We start from the raw sequence: 4,796 nt of genomic DNA on the forward strand, positions 1-4,796 counted from the left end.
TTGGATCCCATATGTAAGCAACATCATACAGTATTTGGTTTTCTCCTTCTGACTTATTTCACTTAACATAATACCCTCCAGGTCCATCCATGTTGCAAAGGGCAAAATTTATTCTTTTTTTGTGGTTAAATGGTTTTCCCTTGTGTGTGTGTGTGTGTGTGTGTGTGTGTGTGTGTGTGAGTGAATATATCACATCTTCTTTATCCAGCCATTGGTTGATAGACACTCAGGTTGCTTCTGTGTGTGGGTTACTGTAAATAATGCTGCTGCGAACACTGGGTGCAGGCATCTTTTTGAATTAGCGTTTTTGTTGTCTTTGAATATATACCCAGGAGAAGAATTGCTGAATCACATGCTAACTCTGTTTTCAGTTTTTTGAGGAACATCCACACTGGTTTCCACAGCGACTGCACTACTTTACATTCCTACCGACAGTGCGCGAGGGTTCGCTTTCCTCCACCTCCTCGCCAACATTTGTTCTTTGTAGGCTTTTTGCTGGTAAAGTAGCCACTCTGACAGGTGGGAGCTGCTGTCTCACTGTTGTCTTGATCTGCATTTCTCTGATGATTAGCGGTGTTTAATGTCTTTTCATGTGCCTGTTGGCCACCTGTATACCTTCTTTGGAAAAAAAGTCCATTCAAGTCTTCTGCACATTTTTTAACTGGATTGTTGGTTTTTCGGATATTGACTTTAGGAGCTGTTTACATATTTTGGATATTAACCCCTTAGCATTCATACCATTTGCAAATATTTTCTCCCGTTAAGTACAGTCAACCTCTCTGAGTCTCACTCTCCCATCATTAACTGGGCGAAGGGCTATTGGGGATTAGACACAGCATCTAGCACGGACGTATGGTTCGGTGGAAGGCATTAGTTCTAGCAGCCTGACGTTCCTCTTCCATTGAGCTAACTCACTGTAAGTGCGATTTCTTCCATATCCTCCAACAATTCCAAGTGCATCCACTCAGCACAGTGAAGGAGTCCGCAGTGGTGGGGTACAAGCTGTGAGTTCCTAAGGGCTCTGGTGGTGGTGACACACACCCGCACACACAGGTGGAACCACGGTGCAGGGGAGAAACAGGTTTTGCAAGAGGGGCATGAAGGTGCAAAAGTTTTTTAAAAAGCAATTAAAATTACACTTGGGGAAAAACAGTTCTGAGACTGCCTCCACCGAAGAAGCCATAATAAGTTAGTCGCTGCAGGCTGTGTGGGCTCCGGGCAGACTGTTAGAGGACGGGGAGGTGTGGCCCTGCAGAAGCAGAGATGACCTGAATTCAGGTGTGTAGCTGTGAGAGCCGGGCCGGGAGGACCAAGGGGGCAGGTGTGTGTGTGTGAGTGTGTGTCTGAATATATGTGGTTGTGAGTGTGTTTGTATGAGTGTGTTGGACAGAGTATGTGCTCATCTGTGTGTTGGGAAGATGTGTGAAGTGGGGAAGAAAGAAAGGAGTTTGGGGCCAGATCGTTGTTCCTTGACTGCCTTGTTCCTGAGAATTGTCCATAAACTGTTCAAATACTAGAAGCAAGAGTCACCACACCCAGGAGGCGCTGACAGGTGCTGCTGCTACGGTCAAGACTTTGCTTTGATTTCTACAAAAACTGCCCAAGATGGGACATTGTTTCCGGGAAATAAAAACGAGCAGTAATTACGCCTGCACAGGGCGTTTTCGACATCACTGTCCACTTCACGTTTCTAGAATTTCCATCCTGATTTATAGACTTGACGGAGCCCGAGGAGAGGTGTGTTCAGCGCCTTCTGAACATGGTATAAAGGCTCCATCCATTCTGTCGTAAATCACAGTTGAAAGTAAATCATCCACGTGAGGCCTGCCGTCTCGGCTTTTTCAGGCCTTTTTATTTGTTTACGTAGTTAGCAGAACACAGAGGTGAACTTCTGAAGTATTTCGCTCTGTGCACGCGCCCTGGAGAAGGAGCCGGGAAACCCGTCGGGACAACAGGGTGTGTCCTTTCTCCGGGTGACCGGGGGAGGCGCATGTTGACAGCTGCCCCTGCCCGTTCCCCTCCCTGATGCGGTGAAGGCTGAACCCTGGATGCGGGTCTCCCTTTGAGCCCCCTGTTCCCTTCCAGCTTCTGAGTGTGAGAGTGAAGTGCCTGCTTGGGGTTCACTGGCAGAGGAAAGAACGCGGGCTTTGAGCTGGAAGGGCTGACTGGAGGCACGTAGCTGGTGTTGCCGACAGGCCTGAGGACCAGCTGCACCGGTGCCTCTTCCGGGAGGCCGGGGACCCCATCATAGCCGGGGGCTCCCTGGGTGTCCGCCCCCTGCACCCCCGCTCCCCACGGCCGTGGCCCTGGGCTGGGACGCAGGGCCTGAGCACTTACAGGTTATCCTGCAGCACCTCCCTGCTCTCCGTCTCTACAATAATAATAATAATACTACAACCCCGGAAGGCGATTTCCCTGGAGGAGGCTCCCTCCCTGCCTGCCCCCGGCCCCCACCGCCGAGCCACCATCGGACTGTCCTTGCTTCCGGCGAAGCCCTCCCCGCCTGCTCTGCTCTCCTTTCATCTCTGTTCCTTCTCTTCTCAGTGTCTCTTGGACAAGATGTTTTGTGTCTCCACGATTCCAGGCAAACAGGCCGTTGTGCCACACACAAAAATGGAAATAAAAGGGAGATGCCGTGCGACAGCACAAAGGAAATGACTTGCCTTCAAGATTAAGCTCAAATGCTTCCTTGCGCTTCATGCTTCATGTCTGAACATCCTGCCACTTCACTGGGTGATAACAGAGTGTTTCTCTTTTCTTTTTCCGTTTTCTCTTTTTTAGCCAGGAAACCCTATCTGTGCTAAACCAGGGCCACCTTTCAGTGAGGATGAGCAGGAGGCCGCCCTCTGCCATCCAAACATGCCTCTAGTCCTATTTATTTATGACACGCTTTGTACTGGATGCAAACTGCCGCACGTGTTACCGGCTTTGTGGCCGACATCACACGCTCCCGGTAATCTGATAGAAGGCTTGAAATGGATGGGCGGGCCTGCCAGCTTCGGGTGCCAGAAGGTTTGGGGCTTTGAAAGGAAGAAACAACAGGCAAGCCCCAAATCAGACTCTCTAAGTACTGTGTATTCCCAACACCCTAGGAAGCATCTGAAGTTTTACTAGAGGTTCCCGGGGCAAATCTGTAACGTCTCTTGTATTTTTTTAAAAAAAATACAAAGTATAGCTTTTAAATTTTACTTAGTGTGTTCCCATTATTGTGTTATTTTAAACTTCACAAATCTTCTTCTCATGAAGAAGGCAGGACTCATGAGCTCTTTGGACACACATGCAGCTTGCATTGTTTGCAGTGTGCTTGGAATACAGCACCCCCGGCTTGGAAGGCAGTCAGAGAGACTGAGGAAAGCGCTCACAGGTTGGCCTCAGATGGGGGAAAGCTAGCCCTGATCAGCAAGAACACATACCAGTAACACCCAGTGCTCAACATTAGTTGATCTCATTCCAGGATCTGGTACAATCTGCCCAGCAGAGCATGATAATTATTAACAGAATGAGTTATTATGTTGTAGTTATGAGATGAATCCAAGAATCTTTGCCTGGCGGGGGGGGCGGGGGACACAAGACTGGCCGGCTTACCATACGTGTATGCGGGCCTGGAATAGGCTGCAGGCGGGGCTGTTTTGACGGAAACCAATCCATCTGTAATTTTTTTTTCAGTAGTTGTGAAGGATTTGGGAAATCCTGGGAGATAGGTGGTAAAAATGAGGATCCTCCCCTCCCAGGGGCTTCTGCCTAGCTGGGGAGACAGAGCTGCCTGGGACAGCCCTGGGAGGAGCAGGCGGCGGAGACAGACGGGCCCTGTGTTCCCCGTGCGGCCGCCGGGCTGGGGCGGGAGGGCGGCAGCCATCTGACGAGAGGTGGACGGTTTCTGTCTCTGGGAAGGAGCCGGGTGCCGGTTCCAGAATCGGGGTGATCCACGTGGAGAGGCAGCAGTCCCTCCTTTCCCACCCTACTGAACCCCGCCCCACGCCCGGGTCGACGGGTGAAGACGATTAGACGGCAGGCAGCAGACTAACGTGGGAGCAGGGGTTCCACGGGGCTGCACCCGACGCCTCCGGGACTGGCCCCGCTTGCTGCCCGCTTCCCCCCGGCCCGCGTTCCTGTGCAGGTGGGAGAGAGGACGGAAACGCGGGCTGGGACCCCCGAGGGCGCCTGACTCGGCGCTCCCAGGCCCAGTCAATACCTGCCCTGAGCCTTGTGCGTCGATCAAATCGCATCGAGTCCATAGGTTGATTGAATGTTTGTTCCCTAATTAATTGCAAACCCTGAAAACCATATTTGTCTTCATTCCTGCTCTGTCCCTGGTCCCTAAGTGATGCGGGAGGGTGCGGGAGACGGACGTGCATTTTCCGTGAACGGGTTGGGCAGTGGCGCGTCCAGCCCGTCAGCCTCTTCTGCTGACTTTGGCTGCTGCATAGCAGGTGCCTCCAAGGCTGAGGATGGGACTGATGCCTGACATCTCCATCAGCATGAGGAGGAGTCGGGGGGTGGTCAGGGACGGGAGGCTGGCGTGTCCTCTCCCTGCGGGCCAGTCAGCCCCGCCGTCAGGGCTGCTTGTGGAACAGGCACCGGTCAGCACTAGCGCGCGTATGCTCCAGTCTTAGACTTTGTTCTACCTTCAGAGGACGATGGGCAGATAGCAGCAGAATGTGTTACAGCAGCATTTACTCCAAAGCGAAGTTCCTCATGAAATATGACACGTGGAACGCAGGAGTTGTGACATCGTCAAAAGCAGGGGGAAGGGCACACGCAGCTCTTGTCTGCATCAGCTCGTGGTCATCCCATCC

The sequence above is a fragment of the Camelus ferus genome, chromosome 29 (assembly GCF_009834535.1).
Source record: "Camelus ferus isolate YT-003-E chromosome 29, BCGSAC_Cfer_1.0, whole genome shotgun sequence".
NCBI classification, from domain to species: domain Eukaryota; kingdom Metazoa; phylum Chordata; class Mammalia; order Artiodactyla; family Camelidae; genus Camelus; species Camelus ferus.